The following is a 24648-nucleotide window of genomic DNA, read 5'->3' on the forward strand; positions in this document are numbered from 1 at the left end:
ACGGACTCCCTAATAAGGTCGCTTCACACAGAAGCTACAAGGATGGTCATTAGAAATGGAATGCCAAATGGGTGCAGTAAGTGTTGTGTCCCAGGTCAGGGTTCATGCTCAGTACACACAATGACAATATTGGACATTACAGACTGTGTATCATATTTTGTAAAAGTGGCTACACCAAAACCCTGTTAAAATGGCAGCAGCCTAACACGTGACAACAGTGAACAGGATTCAATTCCATGGCCAATTTTCAGTTGAACATGGACCTAATTAAGGATACTTTGCCACCACCTGTGAAGTTTAAATACCTCACTGCCTAAGGATTAACCAGCATTTAAGGAATCTGTGGACAGTTGGTCTCCAATTGTCATAGAACATAGAAAATACAGCACAGAACAGGCCCTTCGGCCCACGATGTTGTGCCGAACCTTTGTCCTAGATTAATCATAGATTATCATTGAATTTACAGTGCAGAAGGAGGCCATTCGGCCCCCTGAGTCTGCACCGGCTCTTGGCAAGAGCACCCTACCCAAACTCAACATCTCCACCCAACACAAAGGGCAATTTGGACATTAAGGGCAATTTATCACGGCCAATCCACCTAACCCGCACATCTTTGGACTGTGGGAGGAAACCGGAGCACCCGGAGGAAACACACGCAGACACGGGGAGGATGTGCAGACTCCGCACAGACAGTGATCCAAGCCGGAATCGAACCTGGGACCCTGGAGCTGTGAAGCAATTGTGCTATCCACAATGCTACCGTGCTGCCCTTAAGATCAAATAAATCTACACTATATCATTTTACCGTAATCCATGTACCTATCCAATAGTTGCTTGAAGGTCCCTAATGTTTCCGACTCAACTACTTCCACAGGCAGTGCATTCCATACCCCCACTACTCTCTGGGTAAAGAACCTACCTCTGATATCCCTCCTATATCTTCCACCTTTCACCTTAAATTTATGTCCCCTTGTAATGGTTTGTTCCACCCGGGGAAAAAAATCTCTGACTGTCTACTCTATCTATTCCCCTGATCATCTTATAAACCTCTATCAAGTCGCCCCTCATCCTTCTCCGTTCTAATGAGAAAAGGCCTAGCACCCTCAACCTTTCCTCGTAAGACCTACTCTCCATTCCAGGCAACATCCTGGTAAATCTCCTTTGCACCTTTTCCAAAGCTTCCACATCCTTCCTAAAATGAGGCGACCAGAACTGTACACAGTACTCCAAATGTGGCCTTACCAAAGTTTTGTACAGCTGCATCATCACCTCACAGCTCTTAAATTCAATCCCTCTGTTAATGAACGCGAGCACACCATAGGCCTTCTTCACAGCTCTATCCACTTGAGTGGCAACTTACAAAGATGTATGAACATAGACCCCAAGATCTCTCTGCTCCTCCACATTGCCAAGAACTCTACCGTTAACCCTGTATTCCGCATTCATATTTGTCCTTCCAAAATGGACAACCTCACACTTTTCAGGGTTAAACTCCATCTGCCACTTCTCAGCCCAGCTCTGCATCCTATCTATGTCTCTTTGCAGCCGACAACAGCCCTCCTTACTATCCACAACTCCACCAATCTTCGTATCATCTGCAAATTTACTGACCCACCCTTCAACTCCCTCATCCAAGCCATTAATGAAAATCACAAACAGCAGAGGACCCAGAACTGATCCTTGCGGTACGCCACTGGTAACTGGGCTCCAGGCTGAATATTTGCCATCCACCACCACTCTCTGACTTCTATCGGTTAGACAGTTTGTTATCCAACTGGCCAAATTTCCCACTATCCCATGCCTCCTTACTTTCTGCAGAAGCCTCCCATGGGGAACCTTATCAAATGCCATATTGAATAGAGGAGAATACTTGAGCTCAGGTTGGAGCAGAAATAAGAGTAAATGTTGATTGTCAATTGCTATTGAATAATGGTGGTCTAGACCCCAGACATGTCAACCATGCAGTCATGTGACTGAAACTAACTTTCAGCAACTGCAGTTTAAAATTTCCCAAACAAAGCAAATCCAGCAAGGAATATCTAAAACACCAGAAAGAAACATCAGAACCATCAAAGCTGAAAGTCTTCCAACGCATTTGGCACGTCATAACATTCAAGCCTATGGGTCAAGTACTATTGGGTCAGGTGGGCAGGTCAGTTTTCATACGTCAGTGCAGACTCGATGGCCAAAGGTCCTCTTCTGCACTGTATTATTCTGTGATTCTGTCAAGTCCCCCCCCCCTTGTTCCAGCTTCCAAGCCAAGCTGAGGACCAATTTCCTTACGCTGTATCTACAAGAAGCATTGCAGCTTAATGAGATGAAATGAAAATGAAAATGAATTAAAATCACGTATTGTCACAAGTAGGCTTCAATGAAGTTCCTGTGAAAAGCCCCTAGTCGCCACATTCCGGCACCTGTTCGGGGAGGCTGGTACGGGAATTGAACCGTGCTGCTGGCCTGCCTTGGTCTGCTTTCAAAGCCAGCGATTTAGCTGTGTGCTAAACCAGATCTTACTCCAACTAAAGGATCAATTTCACTCAGCCGCCATCATGGCAGGAATTCTCTGTCCGTTGGTGCCGGCGGGATTCTCCGTGATCCGGCTGCAGTGAATGGAGTTTTGGCCGAGCACCAAACTCTCCATTCTCGCTGACAGCGGTGGAGGGAAATCTCAGCTCGGAGAATCCCGGCCACGACCTCCATCTGAGTTCAAAAATCCATGTTTATAATAATGGCTTTATCTTCATCTGTACCCAATCTGTGCGTATTAGTGTGTGTGTGAATGTGTATGTGTGTGAGTGTGTGTGAGTGAGTGTGTGTGTGTGTGTGAATCTGTGTGTGTGAGCGAATGTATGTGTGTGTGAGTGTATGTGTGTGAGTGTGTGTGTGTGAGAGTGTGTGTGTGAGTGTGTGAGAGTGTGTGTGTGAGTGTGTGTGTGTGTGAGTGTGAGTGTGAGTGTGTGTGTGAATCTGTGTGTGTGAGCGAATGTATGTGTGTGTGAGTGTATGTGTGTGAGTGTGTGTGTGTGAGAGTGTGTGTGTGAGAGTGTGTGTGAATCTGTGTGAGCGAATGTGTGTTAGAGTGTGTGTGTGATAGTGTGTGAATGTGTGTGTGAGTGAATGTGAGTACGTGTGAGTGAATGTGTGTGTGAGTGTGTGTGTGTGTGTGATAGTGTGAATGTGTGTGTGAGTGAATGTGAGTACGTGTGAGTAAATGTGTGAGTGTGACAGTGTTAGTGAGATGAGTGAGATGAGTGATTGACAGATTTCATTTCAAATGAGTGTGTGAGAGTGTGAGTGTGTGTGAGTGTGTGTGAGTGAGAGTGTGAGTGAATGTGAGTACGTGTGAGTGAATGTGTGTGAGTGTGTGTGAGTGTGTGTGAGAGTGTGTGAGAGTGTGAGTGTGTGAGTGTGTGTGAGTGTGTGTGAGAGAGTGTGTGAGAGTGTGAGTGTGTGTGTGAGTGTGATAATAAATAACCTTCAGCCTGCAGCTGGAATTTATTTTAAATTAGGAAAAATCACTCGGCGGGTACGGAAACATAGACATCTTACATACGTAACATCCTGATTGCGAACTGGGAGGTACCACACCAATTCTGTCACAACAATATTTTGAGATTTGTCTATTCCATCTAAACATGTGGCACAGCCAGTGCATCTAACACTTTTTAATAAACTTAAATTTATTTAACCGTATAATTCACAGCAGAGAGACTACAGGACATGAAAAGGAAACACAATGAGGATTCAAGGTATGAAATATTCATTCAGCAAAGGCAAACTATTAAGTCTTTGGCACCTGTGGGTTATGTTCACGTTTACTTGACATTCAAACGGGGACCAGCTCACATCTTCAATTAATGCCATAGGCATTTAGATTGGCCATGGGAAAAATCAGGTAAACCACACGTCAGGTGTAAAAGATTTCTACCCAGAACGATTGAAGCTCTGCAGCACACAAGGGGCCTTGGAAAAATCTGGAGTGGAGTAGAACGGAGTAAGACAGAGATAGACAGGTTCTTGATCAATAAGGGGAACAGGGATTATGGGGAGAAGGCAGGAGAATGGGGATGAGAAAATATCAGCCATGATTGAATGGCGGAGCAGACTCGATGGGCCGAGTGGCCTATTTCTGCTCCGATGTCTTATGGTCTTATGGAATGGAATATTGTCATATGGAATCGTTATCTGGAATGGAATAAGTTATCGTCATATGTGTCCTTTGTGTGGGGAGGGGTGAATAGCGCAGGTTGAGACTGCTATAACAGTAGGAATATAAACACGGTGGTACAATGACACTGTAACATGAGCAAAGCGGCTCCATCCAGACATCTTGAACCAGACAAAAAATATGCACAAATTGTTTGAAATTTAACATGATGAATCACAAGATTGATAAATCTCACCAAGCACGAGATAATCTTAGCTAATTCATGATTGTCAACCCTGACGTATTTAGTCAGTCCAATGTGGAATCATTAATCAGATTATGCTGCTGGCTGAGGTATCTTATATCAGGGCACAAATTGTCATCTACTTTGGGACCAAATCCTTCTTTTATTTCCCTTGTTTGCTCATTTTATATTGGACTTTGTTCTCAATTTGCTACAAACTCACTTCTTAAGGATCTACAAGGTCATCTGTGTACAGATCCACAAGAGACGGGTGAGATCCTAAATGAATATTTCTCTTCGTACTGTCAAGAAAGGCATGGATGTTAAGACACTTGGGGGAAATAAATAGTGATGTTTTGAGGAGTGTACATATTACAGAAAAGGAGATGCTGGAAGTCTTAAAGTGCATCAAGATAGATAAATCCCCGGGACCTGATGAAATGTATCCCAGAACGTTGTGGGAGGTTTGGGAGGAAATTGCCGGCCCCCTAGCTGAGATATTTGAATCATCGACAGCCACAGGATAGGTGCCTGAAGATTGGAGGGTCGCAAATGTTGTGCCCTTGTTTAAGAAGGGCTGTAGGGATAAGCCTGGGAACTACAGACCGGTGAGCCTTACTTCTGTAGTGGGTAAGTTGTCAGAAGGTATTCTGAGGGACCGGATGTACAGGCATTTGGACAGGCAAGGGCTAATTAGGGAAAGTCAGCATGGCTTTGTGAGTGAAAAATCATGTCTCACCAATTTCATTGAGTTTTTTGAAGGGGTAACCAAGAAGGTAGATGAGGGCAGTTCAGTCGACGTTGTCTACATGGACTTTAGCAAGGCCTTTGTCTACATGGGCTTTAGCAAGGCCTTTGTCTACATGGACTTTAGCAAGGCCTTTGACAAGGTACTGCATGGTAAGTTGTTGCAAAAGGTTCAATCTCCCGGAATCCAGGGTAAGGTAGCCAATTGGATACAAAATTGGCTTGGCGACAGAAGGCAGAGGGTGGTTGTGGAGGGTTGCTTTTCAAACTGGAGGCCTGTGACCAGCGGTGTGCCTCAGAGATCGGTGCTGGGTCCATTGTTATTTATTATTAATATTAATGATTTGGATGAGAATGTAGGAGGCATGGTTAGTAAGTTTACAAATGATACCAAGATTGGTGACATAGTGGATAGTGAAGAAGGTTATCTAGGATTGCAATGGGATCTTGTGCAATTGGGCCAGTGGGCCGATGAATGGCTAATGGAGTTTAATTTTGATAAATGTGAGGTGATGCATTTTGGGAGATCGAATCGGGGTAGGACCTACTCAGTTAATGGTAGGGCGTTGAAGAGATTTATAGAACTAGGGGTACAGGTTCCTAGCTCCTTGAAGGTGGAGTCGCAGGTGGACAGGGGGTGAAGAAGGCATTCAGCATGCGAGGTTTCATTGGTCAGAATACTCAATACAGGAGTTGGGACGTCTTGTTGAAGTTGTACAAGACATTAGTAAGGCCACACATGGAATACTGTGTTCAGTTCTGGTCACCATATTATAGGAAGGATTTTATCAAACTAGAAAGAGTGCAGAAGAGATTTACGAGGATACTACCAGGACTTGATGGTCTGAGTTATAAGGAGAGGCTGGATAGGCTGGGACATTTTTCCCTGGAGCGTAGGAGGCTTAGGAGTGATCTTATAGAGGTCTATAAAATAATGAGGAGCATCGATAAGGTAGATAGTCGACATCTTTTTCTAAAGGCGGGGGAGTCTAAAACTAGAGGGCACAGGTTTAAGGTGAGGGGGAAGAGATACAAAAGGGTCCAGAGGGGCAGTTTTTTCACACAGAGAGTGGTGAGTGTCTGGAACGAGCTGTCAGAGGCAGTGGTAGAGGCGGGTACAATTCGGTCTTTTAAAAAGCAGTTTGACAGTATTTGGGTAACATGGGTATGGAGGGATATGGGCCAATTGTGGGCTATTGGGACCAGTTTAGTGGTAAAAACTGGGCGGCATGGAGAAGTTGGGCCGAAGGGCCTGTTTCTATGCTGTAAACCTCAGTGACTCTATGAACAAAAAGTGTAACTCAGGGTTTCAGCATCGGTACGGGTGGGAAATACAGAAAAGCTGACAACTCAATCATTGATTCAGCATCGTGATGCCCCACTTCATGTTTGTTATAACAGCAACTAACAGTTAGATGATGCTTTTAATTGGGAAAACTATCGTAAAGCGATGCCAGAGGTGTAAGAAATAAATGATCTCTAACAAAAAAGTAGATCTTAAGACCAAACCAAAAGGCTATGGATGTGGGAGATCTAAAATATCAACAGAAAATGTGGGAAATGTTTTGAAGGTCAAACAGCATTTATGGAGGAGGCAGTTGGAGAGCCAGATTCTCACTCTCAAGACTGGTCCAGCACTCCCCTCCTCGGGAAAAACTATTTTTAATCACATGATTTTCACTCTGTGGAGTATGGGTGCAGGTGAGCTGGTGGGGAGGCCAATGTGAGCTGGTGGGGAGGCCAATGTGAGCTGGTGGGGAGGCCAAGGTGAGCTGGTGGGGAGGCCTGCCTCAGTTCTTGGGACTTTTTTCAAGTTGTTTTAGAAGCTGTTCGGCCTTCTGGAACTCATGCTTCATATTCCCCACCATGCCCATGCCTTCCATGCCAACCCAATGCCAACTTATTTTCCCTCTCAGTATGGCCCCTTGTCCTCTCCATGCCTCCCGCATAACACCTGCCCAAGCCCCACTCTCTCCCATAAAAGTGAAAGAATGTTGGGTGCACATACTGGGGTCAATTTTAACTTGTATCACCAGGCATTCAGTGACAGATTCTGCCTGACAAAGAAGCTGCTTCCTTACCGCCCATAACACTTAAAATGTGGACTGTGCCATTTTGAAAGGGGTTCCCACCATATTTCAGGCCATTTCAGGCAATAGGCTGACTTCACAATGATTCAAAGTCCCTGATGACCATTTTTGGTTGGAAATGCTTGGACAGACCCTCGAGTCAATTCCACGGTGATGGAGGAATTGCCATCAGTCACATGAAAATCAAATTCGGTACAGAATGAGGGCTGCTGGGACGGCACCGGTTCTCATACCCCGCCTGTATACCCCGCTACATACCAAACAGCCAACGGTAAACTCGTAGGTTTAACCAATGGTCTTCAGCCTCACGGGTACTGCAATACCTGATAATACCACATTCACCCCCTGTTACAAAAGAGTCCGGCGGGGGTAGTGGCCAGTGGTTACAATTGCATCTAACATGGTATGATCAGATATGGAGGTACCATGATACCTCCTTACAGAGTTGTCCCTTACAGAGTTGTCGAGAATATTTACAAGCGTGGAAGATATATACATTCAGTGTTCATTTACAGTTACAGTTACACTGAAGCAATCAATTGGCTGGGTGGCCTGGTCGTCCTCCTGGATTGTCTGAGCTTCGGTGGCGATTCTGGTGGGGGTCCGGGCATCTGCGATTCCGGGAGCCTGGCTTCGGCCTCCATGGCAGCTTCGTCACCCCTAGGCGGCGCTGGTGGGGCAAATGGTTGACACAAGAGGGGGGCACATGTAGGGGCCATCAGTGAGTGGGGGGGCCTAGGTAAGAGCGGCGGGAGGACTGACCCTCCTGTGAGGTGCTGTGGAGGGGGGGGTAATGGTTCGGGTGCGCGTGGGGTTCCGGCGGGTGCCAGGTCCCGAAGGGAGACTGTATCTTGCCAGCCGTCAGGGAACGCCACGTAGGCATACTGGGGGTTAGCGTGCAGCAGGTGGACCCTCTCGACCAACGGGTCTGACTTGTGCACCCGCACGTGCTTCCGGAGCAGGATGGGTCCGGGTGTTGCTAGCCAGGTTGGGAGCAAGGTCCCGGAGGAGGACTTCCTGGGGAAGACAAGGAGACATTCATGATGTGTCTAGTTGGTAGTTGTACAGAGCAGCGACCGGATGGCGTGGAGGGCCACCGGGAGGACTTCTTACCAGCGGGAGACTGGGAGATTCCTGGATCGTAGGGCCAGTAGGACGGTCTTCCAGACCGTTCCGTTCTCCCTCTCTACCTGCCCATTTCCCCAGGTCGTCCTGCTTGAGGCAATACCCCTGTTGAGCAGGAATTGACGCAGTTCGTCGCTCATAAAGAAGGACCCCCTATCACTGTGTATGTACGCCGGGAAACCGAACAGTGTAAAGATACCCTGGAGGGCCTTGATGACGGTAGTTGCGGTCATGTCTGGGCAGGGGATGGCGAATGGGAACCGGGAGTACGCGTCAATCACGTTCAGGAAATACATGTTGCGGTCGGTGGAGGGGAGGGGGCCTTTGAAGTCCATGCTGAGGCGTTCAAAGGGACGGGAAGCCTTTATCAGGTGTGCCCTCTCTGGCCGGTAGAAGTGCGGTTTGCACTCCGCGCAGATTTGGCAGTCCCTGGTGGCTGTCCTGACCTCCTCGATGGAGTAGGGCAGGTTGCGGGTCTCAATGAAGTGGAAAAAATGAGTGACCCCCGGGTGGCAGAGGTCCTCGTGGAGGGCTCGGAGACGGTCCACTTGTGCGGTGGCACATGTGCCGCGGGACAGGGCATCAGGAGGCTCGTTTAGCTTCCCGGGACAATACAAGATCTCGTAGTTGTAGGTGGAGAGTTCTATCCTCCACCGCAAGATCTTGTTGTTTTTTATCTTGCCCCACTGTGCATTATCGAACATGAACACCACCGACCGTTGGTCAGTGAGGAGAGTGAGTCTCCTGCCGGCCAGGTAATGCCTCCAATGTCGGACAGCTTCTACTATGGCTTGTGCCTCTTTTTCGACCGAGGAGTGGCGGATTTCGGAAGCATGGAGAGTACGGGAGAAGAAGGCCACGGGTCTGCCCGCTTGGTTGAGGGTGGCGGCCAGAGCTACGTCGGACGCATCGCTCTCGACCTGGAAGGGGAGGGACTCATCGATGGCGCACATCGTGGCCTTTGCAATGTCTGCTTTGATGCGGTGAAGGCCTGGTGGGCCTCCGTCGACAGGGGGAGGGTTGTGGACTGGGTTAGGGGTCGGGCTTTGTCCGCGTAGTTAGGGACCCATTGGGTGTAATAACTGAAAAATCCAAGGCAGCGCTTCAGGGCCTTGGGGCAGTGAGGGAGGGGGAACTCCATAAGGGGGCGCATGTGTTCAGGGTCGGGGCCTATAACTCTATTTCGCACTACGTAGCCGAGAATGGCTAGACGGTCGGTGCTAAATACGCATTTATCCTTATTATACGTTAAGTTAAGGATTTTCGCGGTCTGGAGAAATTTTAGGAGGTTGGTGTCGTGGTCCTGCTGGTCATGGCCGCAGATGGTGACGTTATCAAGATATGGGAACGTTGCGCATAAGCCAAACCGCTCAACCATTCGGTCCATTTCGCGTTGGAATTCCGAGACCCCGTTAGTGACACCAAAGGGAACCCTTAAAAAATGATAGAGCCGCCCATCTGCTTCAAAGGCAGTGTATTTCACTCAGGAAAAAGATAATGTTGTGGAGGAGAATGCTGAGCCCCAGGCTAATAGAATAGATGGCATTGAGGTACGTAGGGAAGAGGTGTTGGCAATTCTGGACAGGCTGAAAATAGATAAGTCCCCGGGACCTGATGGGATTTATCCTAGGATTCTCTGGGAGGCCAGGGAAGAGATTGCTGGACCTTTGGCTTTGATTTTTATGTCATCATTGGCTACAGGAATAGTGCCAGAGGACTGGAGGACAGCAAATGTGGTCCCTTTGTTCAAAAAGGGGAGCAGAGACAACCCCGGCAACTATAGACCGGTGAGCCTCACGTCTGTAGTGGGTAAAGTCTTGGAGGGGATTATAAGAGACAAGATTTATAATCATCTAGATAGGAATAATATGATCAGGGATAGTCAGCATGGCTTTGTGAAGGGTAGGTCATGCCTCACAAACCTTATTGAGTTCTTTGAGAAGGTGACTGAACAGGTAGACGAGGGTAGAGCAGTTGATGTGGTGTATATGGATTTCAGCAAAGCGTTTGATAAGGTTCCCCACGGTAGGCTATTGCAAAATATACGGAGGCTGGGGATTGAGGGTGACTTAGAGATGTGGATCAGAAATTGGCTAGCTGAAAGAAGACAGAGGGTGGTGGTTGATGGGAAATGTTCAGAATGGAGTACAGTCACAAGTGGAATACCACAAGGATCTGTTCTGGGGCCGTTGCTGTTTGTCATTTTTATCAATGACCGAGAGGAAGGCGCAGAAGGGTGGGTGAGTAAATTTGCAGACGATACTAAAGTCGGTGGTGTTGTCGATAGTGTGGAAGGATGTAGCAGGTTACAGAGGGATATAGATAAGCTGCAGAGCTGGGCTGAGAGGTGGCAAATGGAGTTTGGAGAAGTGTGAGGTGATTCACTTTGGAAGGAATAACAGGAATGCGGAATATTTGGCTAATGGTAAAGTTCTTGAAAGTGTGGATGAGCAGAGGGATCTAGGTGTCCATGTACATAGATCCCTGAAAGTTGCCACCCAGGTTGATAGGGTTGTGAAGAAGGCCTATGGAGTGTTGGCCTTTATTGGTAGAGGGATTGAGTTCCGGAGTCGGGAGGTCATGTTGCAGCTGTACAGAACTCTGGTACGGCCGCATTTGGAGTATTGCGTACAGTTCTGGTCACCGCATTATAGGAAGGACGTGGAGGCTTTGGAGCAGGTGCAGAGGAGATTTACCAGGATGTTGCCTGGTATGGAGGGAAAATCTTATGAGGAAAGGCTGATGGACTTGAGGTTGTTTTCGTTGGAGAGAAGAAGGTTAAGAGGAGACTTAATAGAGGCATACAAAATGATCAGGGGGTTGGATAGGGTGGACAGTGAGAGCCTTCTCCCGCGGATGGATATGGCTGGCACGAGGGGACATAACTTTAAACTGAGGGGTAATAGATATAGGACAGAGGTCAGAGGTAGGTTCTTTACGCAAAGAGTAGTGAGGCCGTGGAATGCCCTACCTGCTACAGTAGTGAACTCGCCAACATTGAGGGCATTTAAAAGTTTATTGGATAAACATATGGATGATAATGGCATAGTGTAGGTTAGATGGCTTTTGTTTCGGTGCAACATCGTGGGCTGAAGGGCCTGTACTGCGCTGTATTGTTCTATGTTCTATGTTCTATTTGCGGTCACTAGTACGGAGGGGTAGCTGATGGTAGGCGGACTTGAGATCCACCGTGGAGAAGACCTTATATTGCGCTATCCTGTTTACCAGGTCGGATATGTGGGGGAGAGGGTACGCATCCAGCTGCGTAAACCTGTTGATGGTCTGACTGTAGTCAATGACCATCCTATGTTTCTCCCCGGTCTTTACCACCGCTACTTGAGCTCTCCAGGGACTGTTGCTCGCTTCGATTACCCCTTCCCCCAGCAGCCTTTGGACCTCTGACTTGATGAAGGTCCGGTCCTGGGCACTGTACCGTCTGCTCCTGGTGGCGACGGGTTTGCAATCCGGGGTGAGGTTCGCAAACCGGGAAGGTGGGTCGACCTGAAGGGTCGCGAGGCCGCAGACAGTAAGGGGGGGTATAGGGCCGCCGAATTTGAAGGTCAGGCATTGCAAGTTACATTGGAAGTCCAGCCCCAGGAGTGTAGCCGTGCAGAGGTGCGGCAGGACATACAGGCGGAAATTGTTGAATTTCCTGCCTTGGACAGTGAGGTTTGCTAGGCAGAACCCCTTTATCTCCACCGAGTGTGACCCGGAGGCCAGCGAGATTCTTTGGTTTACAGGGTGGGTAACAAGTGAACAGCGCCTTACCGTGTCGGGGTGTATAAAGCTCTCCGTGCTCCCAGGGTCGATCAGGCAGGACGTCTCGTGGCCGTTGATGAAGACCCTCGTCGTTGCTGTTGCGAGTGTCCGAGGTCGATTTTGGTGCAGAGTCACCGAGGCCAGATGAAGTAGTTGCGGGTTTTGATTGGGCAGCGTGTAGTCGGCTCTGCTGGGGGCCCCATGTGTCACACATGGTGGTCGGGGATGGACAAAATGGCAGCGGGGATGGACAAAATGGCGGCACCCATCGGTCCAGCGTGGTGTCCGAGGGGCATTATGGCCACGCCCGTGGGTTGCACGTGGCCCTAGGATAGGGGGGTGGCGGTGAGTGCTGGCTGCCTGGGGCCCGAAAGAAAGGTTGCCGCGGCAGTCCGGAGTCGCTGGAGACCGCGGCCACGGCTCGTGCCTGGCAGACCCCCACAAAATGGCTCTTCTTGCCGCATCCTTTGCAGGTGGAGGTGCGGGCCGGGCAGCGCTGGCGGGGGTGCTTCGCCTGCCCACAGAAGAAAAGGTGGGGACATGGGGAAGGTCTGTGGGGCTGCCACTGCGGGATTCCACGCAGCCCAGGGGGCCGCCGTGCGGTCGGGCGCATAGGATTGCGCGTTTCTGGAGGCAACGTCATGGACCCTGCCAGGGCCCGTGCCTCTCTAAGTCACAGGGTGTCTTTTTCTAAGAGTCTTTGGCGGATCTCTGAGGAGCTCATACCTGCTACGAAGGCATCCCGAATTAGGAGTTCCGTGTGCTCGCTCCCCGAAACTTGCGGGCAGCCACAGTTTCTGCCCAGCACCAGTAGCGCGCGGTAGAACTCCTCCTACGATTCCCCAGGGCTTTGCCGTCTGGTTGCGAGCAGGTGACATGCGTAGACCTGATTTACAGGGCGGATATAATGTCCTTTTAACAGTTCGATCGCAGCATCGAAGTCCTCCGCCTCCTCGATGAGGGTGTAGATTCCAGGGCTTACCCTTGAGTGCAGGAGATGCAGTTTCTGTTCTCCTGAGGGGGTGCCTCCGGCCGTCTCGAGGTAGCCTTTAAAGCACGCCAGCCAGTGCTTAAAGATCGCCGCCGAGTTCTCCGCGTGGGGGCGTTGTAGACACTCCGGCTTGATTCGGAGGTCCGTCCTTTCAGCTTAAGAGTAGTCTATTAAATTGATGCACGATCAATTACAATCAAAGATGAGGTAGTATCATAACTGAAGGCTTTAATAGACTAGAACTGTTCCCCAGCAGCTTCGGTACAGAATGAGGGCTGCTGGGACGGCACCGGTTCTTATACCCCGCCTGTCAGGGCGAAGCTACATACCAAACAGCCAATGGTAAACTCCTAGGTTTAACCAATGGTCTTCAGCCTCTCGGGTACTGCAATACCTGATAATACCACACCTTCAACTAAGGGGAAAAGCTGCTCCCTATCCACCTTGTCCATGCCCTCATAATCATATACAACTCGATCAGGTCGCCCCTCAGTCTTCTCTGCTCCAGAGAAGACAACCGAAGCCTATCCAACCTCTCTTCATAACTTAAATGTTCCATCCCAGGCAACATCCTGGTGAATCTCCTCTGCACCCCCTCCAGTGCAATCACATCCTTCCCATAATGTGGTGACCAGAACTGCACACAGTGCTCCAGCTGTGACCTCACCAAAGTTCTATACAACTCCAACATGACCTCCTGCTCTTGTAATCTGTGCCTCAATTAATCAAGCTAAGTGTCCCATATGCCTTTTTCACCACCCTATTAACCCGCCCTCTGCCTTCAGAGATCTATTAACAAACTCGCCAAGGTCCCTTTGTTCCTCGGAACTTCCCAGTGTCAGACCTTTCATCGTGTATTTCCTTGTTAAATTACTCGCTGACTATCTGGGGGTCTATAATAAACACCTAGCAATATAGCTTTTTATTTTTATTCCTAAACTCAACCCACAAAGCTTCATTTGATTCTCCCTCCAAGATATGATCTCTCTTAACCGCAGTAACTGCCTCCTTAACTCCCTCTTTTGCCCCCTCCTCTGTCTTGCCTGAAGATTCTATATCCCGGATATTGAGCTGCCAATCCTGCCCCTCACTAATCAGAACAGGACTCTGAATACCCTATTACATAAGATAGGCTTGATTCTTCGGAAGGATTTCCAAGTGTTGTAGCAAACGGGGACTGCCGCGAACTTCCCGCCGCTTGGACCAGCGAGGCCGGCAACGCTATTCAACATTCATTGATCCACTTAACGAGGCCCCACGGGCTTCTCGTCGCAAATGAAGGTTCGCCAACCGATTCGCCGGGACAGCGCTCGCCAGCTCCCCACTAACAAGGTCAAGAAGCACTTAAGCTGCACTTGCTCAGCCAACCCCACCCAGCACACAGCCATGGCACCGAGAACCCTGGCCGCAGGATTCGGCAATGCGGACCTTGCCAGGCTCCTAGACGCGGTGGAGGCCAGGAGGGATGTCCTGTTCCTCTGAGGGTCCCGGAGGGTGAGCCACAGGGCAGTCACTACTGCCTGGGATGAGGGGGTGGTGGCTGTCAGCTCTGGGAGCTTTACAGGAGTACTGGCCTCCAGTGCCATAAAAAGGTCAATGGCCTACTCCAGGTACCAAATCCACCTCCCCATCGAGACCTCTCTGCCCCACGCGAGCATTCAACCCCCCCCTCAACTCTACATGCAGCCCCCCAATCCTCGCTTCAACCCCCCCCCCCCCCCCCCCCATCACCACCAACACTGTCAACCACGCTCACGGCTAATGATGCCCTTTCTGTGTCTCCGCAGGAAAACCTCTCCCACGATCGTCGGGAGACGGCCCAGACGGGCGGTTGGATGCTGGGCTTAATCCTCACTACCTTCGAAGAACGGACCCTGGAGGTGACGGGTGTGGCCGAGGACAGAACGGTCACCAACGCGGAGGCTGACACACGCCGCAGAGGTGAGGAACCACCGGGCTCCACCCAGGGGACCTGTCAAATGTGAGTTGTTGTTGCCTTACTGACTGACCCATCCCTCCCACTGACCTCATGTCCATTCTCCCGCAGGTCCTCCAGCCGGCGACGCAGGCCCATCCCGGGCGGCCCCCTCTCCTGACTCCCAGGAGAACACCTCGGAGGAGAACTCCGAGGATGCCACCATTATAGTTGCGTCACAGCTGTCATCCCCACCCTCCCCCAGCGCAGATACACACACCTCGCTGGGAAACGTGAGGGGTCAGACTTTAGGGGCTCAATCTGATGAGCACCCCACAGCTGCAGATATGGGGTGGCTCCTGGAAATTGGGCTAAATGGTGATTGGTTTCTCGCCACGCTACGGCAAGATCCTGATTTCGCCAACGGGAGTAGGCCACTTGCATCGCAAACTGATCGATGCCTGCCGTGGTTCTCATTTTCGGCCTCTCCCGCTATTCGCTGGCCTCATTTCACTCGAGTGAGAGGACATGGTCTGAGAATCGGGCCCAATTACAGAAATGGGCAATTCATAACGGTCTGTCCATTTAAAATACTCCATCTCACTGCTGAGCTTCTCCAGGGAGTGCAGTTTGGTGACTGCCTCTCAGACTGGAGAGGCCATTCAACTGGAGGAGACATCACAACTTAACATGATCGTGTTCTCGTCCAGTGTCCCATCATGTCCATTTATTAGCTGGGGGTAACTGGTGTGGTGAACAGCACTGTATTGTACTGTACTATGTTGATGCCCCTGTGGGCTCCTCCGGTGGCTCCGCCCTCTCGGGGGTGGTATATAAACCTGCAGCCTGTAGGTGGCACTCAGTACAGAGCAGTCGCAGGCAGGCACAGATCTAGCTTATTAAAACCACTGTTCACTTCTGCTAAGCATCTCGTGTGAATTGATGGTCGCATCAATTTAATCAGCTAAGATATCGCAATGGAAGCCGCCCTCAAACCTGATCGACTGGAACTCGACCCACAGGCAGCTGAGGCCAAAGGAATCTCCTCACATTGGCTCCGCTGCTTTGAGGCCAACCTCGCCTCCTCCTCCTCACTCGCCGTCCCCGAGGCACACAAGCTTAGTCTCCTTAATGCCTGGGTGAGCCACAGAATCTTTTTACTAATCAAGGACGCGACCACTTACACAGATGCGGTCGCGATCCTGGGAAGACATTACGTGAGGCCGGTGAACGAAGTGTTCGCGCGGCATCTCCTCACCACACGTCGTCAACGCCCTGGGGAATCGCTGGAGGAATATCTACGCGACCTGAGGGTACTCGCTCGAAACTGCAATAACAAGGACGTCACGGCCTCGCAGCACATGGAACTCGCCATCCGGGACACCGATGTGGCTGGAGTCCGGTCCAGCTCTGTCAGACAGCGCATGCTCGAAAAGGGCCCCCTCGACCTAGAAGAGACGGTAAAACTATCCACCTCGTTAGAGGTAGCCTTCCAGAGCCTAAATGCTTTCCCCTCCGACCACGCGATTTCCTCGTGGGCGCCGGAGGCGCGACCATCACCCGACCCGAGGGTGTCCCAGGCCTGTGCCGCGTGGCTGCCCGCCCAACCCGGGGGGCCGCCTTGCTATTTCTGCGGTCAGAACCAGCACCCCAGGCAGCGTTGCCCAGCTCGGAACGCGACCTGCAGCGACTGTGGCAAGAAAGGACATTTTGCCAAAGTCTGCTTGGCCCGACCCAAAGTTCCAAAATCGCAGGCCCGGCTCACAGACTCACAGGCCCGCCGATCCGTAGCGTGGCTGCGTGCCTGCCGGTACCGCCCCCTTCTGATGCGTCAGCCGCCTCGTGCTATCCGTGGGGGCCGCCATCTTTAACTCCGCCCGACACGTGCGACCGACGGGGCCGCCATCTTGGGACCACCTCGCTACCACCCGCTACCACGCCGGCTACCCGCAGCTTGCCGCGGTCACTCTCGACCAGTCACAACCCAAGCACCTCAAGAACTCCATGATGACCGTACGGGTCAATGGGCACGAAACGCCTGTCTATTCGACTCTGGGAGCACGGAGAGCTTCATCCATCCGGACACGGTAAGGAGCTGTTCCCTCCAGATTTCCCCCCGCATCCCAAACAATCTCCCTTGCTTCCGGATCACATTCGGTGCAGATCCGGGGGTACTGTGTCGCGAACCTCGCGATACAGGGCGCCGAGTACGCCAATTTTAAACTCTATGTTCTTCCCCATCTCTGCGCTCCTCTCCTGTTAGGACTGGACTTCCAGTGCAACCTCAGAAGCCTGACCCTGAAGTTCGGCAGATCCCTACCCCCTCTCACCGTATGTAGCCTCGCGACCCTTAAAGCCACCCCTCCCTCGCTCTTTGCTAACCTCACCTCCGATTATAAGCCCGTCGCCACCAAGACCAGGCGGTACAGTGCCCAGGACAGGACTCTTATCAAGTCAGAGGTCCAGGGGCTGTTGTGGGAGGGGATCATCGAGGCCAGTAATAGCCCCCGGAGAGCCTAAGTGGTGGTCGTCAGGACCGGGGAAAAGAACCGGATGATTGTAGACTACAGCCAGACCATAAATCGGTACATGCAACTCGATGCGTACCCCCTTCCCCGGATAGCGGATACGGTGAATCAGATTGCACACAACCGGGTTTTCTCCACGGTAGGTCTGAAGTCCGCGTACCACCAGCTTCCGATCCGCCCAGAAGACCACCACTATTCTGCCTCTGAGGCAGACGGCCGCCTCTTCCACTTCCTCAGAGTCCCCTTCAGCGTCACCAATGGGGTCTCGGTCTTCCAAAGGACGATGGACCGAATGGTTGACCAGCACAGGCTGCGGGCCATGTTCCCGTACTTGGATAATGTCACCATCTGCGGCCATGATCAGCAGGACCACGACGCTAACCTTCAGAAGTTCCTCCAAACCGCCCCACCCTTAATCTCACCTACAACAAAGAGAAATGCGTTTTCCGCACAACCCGAATAGCCATCCTCGGCTATGTCGTGGAAAACGGAGTCCTAGGGCCCGACCCCGACCGCATGCACCCCCTCCTGCAACTCCCCCTTCCCCACTGCCCCAAGGCCCTGAAAATATGCCTGGGGTTCTTCTCATATTATGTCTAGTGGGTCCCCAACTATGCGGACAAGGCCCGCCCACTTATCAAAGCCACCATCTTCTCCCTGACGACTGAGACCCGCCTGGCCTTCAGCCGCATCAAGGCAGACATTACCAAGGCCGCAATGCACGCGGAGGACGAGTCCATCCCCTTCCAGGTGGAGAGCGATGCGTCAGACGTCGCCCAAGCTGCTACCCTTAACCAGGCAGGCAGGCCCGTGGCCTTCTTTTCCCGTACCCTCAACGCCTCCAAGATTTAACACTCCTCTGTCGAAAAGGAAGCTCAAGCCATTGTGGAAGCTGTGCGACATTGGGGGCACTACCTGGCCTGTAGGAGGTTCACCCTCGTCACCGACCAACGGTCGGTAGCCTTTATGTTCAACAACACAGAGCGGGGCAAGATCAAGAATGATAAGATCTTGAGGTGGAGAATCGAACTCTCCACCTATAATTACGATATTGTGTATCGTCCGGGGAAGTTCAATGAGTCCCCAGATGCCCTAACCCGCGGCACATGCACCATGGCGCAAGATGACCAACTCCGTGCCATCCACAATGACCTCTGCCACCCGGCCCACAACCTTCCCTTCTTCACCGAGGAGGTCAGGGCCATGACCAGGGACTGCCACGTCTGTGCGGAGTGCAAGCCGCACTTTTATCGGCCAGACAAGACCCACCTGGTGAAGGCCTCCCGCCCCTTTGAGCGCCTCAGCGTCGATTTCAAAGGGCCCCTTCCCTCCACTGACTGCAATGTGTACTTTCTCAATGTCGTTGACGAGTACTCCCGTTTCCCCTTCGCTGTCCCATGTCCCGACATGACCGCGGCCACTGTCATTAAGGCCCTGCACAGCATCTTCACCCTGTTCGGTTTCCCCACTTATGTCCACAGTGACCGGGGCTCCTCTTTTATGAGCGATGAGTTGCGTCAGTACCTGCTCGGTAAGGGCATTGCCTCGAGCAGGACTATCAGCTACAACCCCCGGGGAAATGGACAGGTGGAGAGGGAGAACGCGACGGTATGGAAGGCCGTCCTTCTGGCCCTACGATCTAGAAGTCTCCCGGTTTCCCGCTGGCAGAAGGTCCTCTTCGACGCGCTCCACTCCATTCGGTCACTCCTCTGCACAGCCACAAACGAGACCCCTCACGACCGTTTGTTTGTCTTCCCCAGGAAGTCCATCTCCGGGGTCTCGCTTCCGTCCTGGCTGACAACCCGGGGCCAGTCCTCCTCTGGAAGCAAGTGAGGAGCCATAAGTCTGACCGCCTGGTCGAGAGGGCCCAGCTCCTACATGCCAACCCTCAGTATGCCTACGTGGCGCACCTTGGCGGATGACAGGATACAGTCTCCCTCCGGGATCTGTCACCCGCCGGTTACCCAGCTACCATCACCAACGCACCCCCCCTTCACCTCCTATCACCACCAACCGAATCCCTCACGGCGGGCTACCAGCTGCCGCCCTGACGATCCTGAACACCGCCCCCGCCCCTACACGGCCTACACCCCCCCTTCCCCCATCGACGACACACCATGATGAAGCTCCAGACGACGCGCTGAGTCCAACACCCGTTCCCGTGCCCGCAGCGAAGCCAGAGCTGTGGCGATCACAGAGAACGATTAAGGCTCCGGACAGACTCGATATGTGAGCCCACTTCACCCCCGCTGGATTACAATTTTTAACGGGGTGAATGTGGTGAACACCACTGTATTGTACTGTATTATGTTGATGCCCCTGTGGGCTCCGCCTGTGGCTCCGCCCCCTCGAGGGTGGTATATAAACCCGCAGCCTGTAGGCGGCACTCAGTACAGAGCAGTCGCAGGCAGGCACAGATCTAGCTTATTCAAACCACTGTTCACTCCTACTAATCGTCTCGTGTGAATTGATGGTCGCATCAACTGGACAGTGATCAGGAGGGAAAATTGGGGTTGATTAACCCCAGTAACGCATGGGCACAGAACTAGCGAGGCCAATGAACTCAACACAGACTGGAATCAACTCTTTACCCACTAATCCTTGAAAGGTCTTGCATTTGACATGTTTCTGTTGAAATCACTGGTTAACAGTGAACACTTTTGTGTGGTTTCTCAAATTCCCTGCGTGTAATAGTGTATCAATGCTGTTACCCGGCAACCTGTGTATGTGCTGCTGCTTCCTACACCTCCCACTGCTCTGTAATCAATTGGTGGAGCCTGAGAGTGTCTTTCAGATCAATTACCTCCTCTTCCACCTCTGGTGAGGAATACATCCTTAATATCAGCTTTTTGTTCAGAAATGCTCCATTGCTGACAACAACTTTGGGAAGCAACGTTAAGTCTGAAGCAAGGTTTCTCTAAATTGCAGTTAAAAATAACCAACGGGAAACTAGATGAATCACAGCCATTTTGTGCAGCACATCAATCTGAACATAAACAACAATGTGTACGGTGGAAGTCTCAGCATCAAACCTGTTTCTATGAAATGAATGAATGAAATGAAAATCGCTTATTGTCACAAGTAGGCTTCAATGAAGTTACTGTGAAAAGCCCCTAGTCGCCACATTCCGGCGCCTGTTCGGGGAGGCTGGTACGGGAATTGAACCGTGCTGCTGGCCTGCCTTGGTCTGCTTTAAAAGCCAGCTATTTAGCCCAGTGTGCTAAACCAGCCCCAGAGGAATAATAACCACAAGATGCTCTTTTGAAAGCAGAATTTTACCATTGTTTAAAACGCTCAAACACCCACAAATAATATTCAAAATCGTTTGTGTTTTTTCAAGTTTTTCTTGATTGTTAAATTGTATTTTTGTTTAAACTGTGACCCCCGATGAGATCAGGAAACTGATGTGGATGAGTCACTGAGCCTGACTGTGAAGGAACCAAACTAACATCACCCAAGAGTTAGTCATTAATCTGCAGAATTGAGGGCAGCACGGTCGCACAGTGGGTTAGCCCTGCTGCCTCACGGTGCCGAGGTCCCAGGTTCGATCCCGGCTCTGGGTCACTGTCCGTGTGGAGTTTGCACATTCTCCCTGTGTCTGCGTGGGTTTCACCCCCACAACCCAAAGATGTGCAGGCTGGGTGGATTCCACTGTACTAAATTGCCCCTTAATTGGAAAAAAATTAATTGGGCACACTAAATTTAAATAAAAAAATTGATCTGCAGAATTATTCGGCCTGATGGTGTGAGACCTGATGGTGTGAGACCTGATGGTGTGAGACCTGATGGTGTGAGACCTGATGGTGTGAGACCTGATGGTGTGAGACCTGATGGTGTGAGACCTGATGGTGTGAGACCTGATGGTGTGAGACTAATGGTGTGAGACCTGATGGTGTGAGACCTGATGGTGTGAGACCTGATGGTGTGAGACCTGATGGTGTGAGACCTGATGGTGTGAGACCAAACCGACATCTGACCAAAAAGTTCAAACTATGAAAAAGCTGCTTTACTCAATCGGTTCAGTTCATGCCCAATCTAATGGCCTCATCTCACCTGATAGACTGTGTTCTAAAGGGATCTCGTGAGATGTCCCAATCAGGAATACGCATCTGAACGATCCATTGGGCTCATTTAAATGTCTCTGCACTCAATTAGCCCAGTGCCCGGCAACTAACGACCTCCCCAGAGAGGCCTCCACCGCCGCCATTTAGCACCGGTTCACACAAATGTGGACCTGGTGTAACAGCACCTTGGGGGTCTCCCAGGCCACTGGAGACCCCTGGATGGTGGGGGGCGGGCCAGAGAGGCACCATGGCCTAGAGCCCATGGGGACACTGTGTGAATGTTCGCCTATCACAGGTTTAGGCACGGTGCTGGCCGTTGGGGCATGGTCTATCAGCCTGAGAGTCTGGGAGGAAGACCTGTCAATTAGTTGTACTGTCCAGTGTATATAGCTCAGCTTAGTTCAATGAACCTCGTTTGTGTTTCAACAATGCCTCATCGATCGCCTCGCAATATAACAATATGAAACAGTTATTTCCCATCGCCAAAGTTATAGACAAGATCAAACAATGTTCTCCTTCTACTGCGTCTAACATCTGTTTACATGTCATCATTATTTCATTCAGGTTTCATTGACAAAAACCCCCTTTCACTAAAAGAAAAATACGAGGGTCAGAATCTTTCAGTTGGCGAGTGTGAACAGGAACCGGGACTGGAAATGTCCGTGGTGTCCGCTCCTGTCCATGAGGACTTGTGGGGGGGGGGGGGGGGGGGGGGGGGGGGAGGGGGGTAATTAGGGGTCGCCCAGTGTGAAACACACTCATATTGCTTCAGAAAACACTTTGATTGCTTACTGAACAATCTGAATGCAGCAATCTCACCATTTTAGCATCGTGATGAAGATTGTTACACAGATTTATGATCCAAGTACGTGATTGCCATTGCAAATAGTAATCTCTGAATTCAGTGTTGATTATTTCAATTTTAACATTTCGGCTTCATAATCAATTATTCTTCTGCACTTTTCCTTTTTTCTTTCATTTTGTTAAATTACTTTAGAAACTAAAACCTTTTGAGTGCTGACATCCTGACCGTCAACCGTTCAGTACGTGGTGATGCAGCTTTATAGGTCCGACACCAGTGCAAGCAGCATGAAGCACCTGAGGTGCCGTTATTATGGGATGCCACAGAAATGAGTAACAATGAACATCCTGGGGCTACAGAGGGGACACAATTGACGTGGAAGAACACTGAGCACTTAGCTGAGAATCATACCAAAATCCTCATGGTCATAGCTACGAGGTATGAACATATTCAGGTCTTTATTCCACTCTGGGTCAGGACTGACTGATTGACCCATGCGCCAAGCGTAAAGGTACACAGACCACATAAGATTCAGGAGGAGGGAAAGGAAACATGATGATCATCTGGAAACACCGCTGAAGGGGAGCAGCAACCAACTAACTTCAAATGACCGCAACATTCAACAATCTTCGCCTTAAAGACACGCAAAAGGCTTAATAACTCTAACTTTCTCACTTCTGATATCTCAGTACGTGCCATTGCAACTTTATTATTTTTTCTTGGGTTCAGTAAATACTAAACTGGCTCCTGAGAAAACTTGGTTTGATTTGAATCCTTATTAAAAAATAAATACATTTAGAGCTTGACAGAGTCGATGATGAGAGGAGAATTGTCTCATGGTGAATTGGGACAGTAGTGATTAGCACAGCTGCCTCACAGCTCCAGGAACACGGGTCGGCACAGTGTCTTAGTGGTTAGCACGGCTGCCTCACAGCTCCAGGAGCCAGGTACAATTCCAGCCTCGGATGACTGTCTATGTGGAGATTGCACATTCCCCCCGTTATCTAACAAGCACATCTTTCGGGACTGTGGGAGGAAACCGGAGCACCCGGAGGAGAGACACGGGGAGAAAGTGCAAACTCCACCCGGACAAGGCCGGATCCTGAGCAGTGAAGCAGCGGTGTTAGCCACTGTGCCACCGTGCCGACCCCGGTCCCTGTGTGAGAAACATTATCTCATCAGCGAGCGTGTCAATTTCCAAATGTATTTATTATTTAATACCTACATCACATGGACAGCAGTGGTTCAACACGACAGCTCACCATCACCTCTCAAGGGCACTTAGGGATGGGCAATAAATGCAGGCCCAGCCTGTGACTCCCACATCCTGTAAAATAATACATTTAATAAATTTGGCTTTACTTATTTTTTACGCAACTAGAATTTGTTGCACCACTTGGAGCACATATCCTTCAACCTTGTGGCACGTTTGCCCTCAGCATTGCAATTTCTCTCTGTACAATGTCCTGTTCCTACTCCAAGGCCAGCTTCCTATCACCGCAGAAATGGTCACCAACTTCACCTTCCTACATTCTGAAAGCAGCAACTTTCTGCTTCCATACAGCTATTTGTGCATCACTATGTCTACGATCCTCACCCAGAAGCCATGCGATTCCCTGGGGAAGATGCAGAAACAGATAAAAGCCAAGGGGCAAGATTCTCCATACCGACGCCAAAATTGGGAAACGCAATTGGGCAGAGATTCGGTTCCAACTCCGAAATCGCAGCGAACCCGATTTGATGCCAAATCACAATTCTCCATCACCTCGACAGCGGCGTCAATGTGTTCCAGTCCGTACGTTGGCATACTCAGTAAGCGTTGCGCTGGTCAAGGAGACACAGCCTGAGTGAGTGAAACACAGACAGAGTGAGAATTTGAAACTTGGTAATTTGGTGCAGTGAGGTAACCAGGAAAGGTAAGTGGTTAATCTAATTGAGCTGTTTTTCAGTTAAACGTGCAGTGTAGATTAGTGTCTGATTGGCTGAAGCTGCCCCCACCCTAATTGCTGCGAGGCAGTTATCTGGCAGTCACCTGAGGCCTGTTTTGGGGCACAAAGGTACACATTGTATTCTTCTCTTTGAAGTTTTAGTGTGAGTCATCCTAAAGTCTGTATAAAAGACAGACAGAAAGCGCGCTCAGTAAACGTTGCGCAGGTCAACGAGACACAGCCTGAGTGAGTAAGATACAGACAGAGTGAGAATTTGAAACTTGGTAATTTGGTGCAGTGAGGTAATT

General features: G+C 50.4%; 1 protein-coding gene across 3 annotated transcripts in view; it reads right to left on the minus strand.

Annotated features, from left to right (window-relative positions):
- iqsec3a (IQ motif and Sec7 domain ArfGEF 3a) overlaps positions 1 to 24648 on the minus strand; it is a 738133-nt gene that overhangs the window by 487751 nt on the left and 225734 nt on the right. The gene's annotated exons all lie outside the window — the stretch shown is intronic.

Source organism: Scyliorhinus torazame, chromosome 19, assembly GCF_047496885.1.
Source record: "Scyliorhinus torazame isolate Kashiwa2021f chromosome 19, sScyTor2.1, whole genome shotgun sequence".
NCBI classification, from domain to species: Eukaryota; Metazoa; Chordata; class Chondrichthyes; order Carcharhiniformes; family Scyliorhinidae; genus Scyliorhinus; species Scyliorhinus torazame.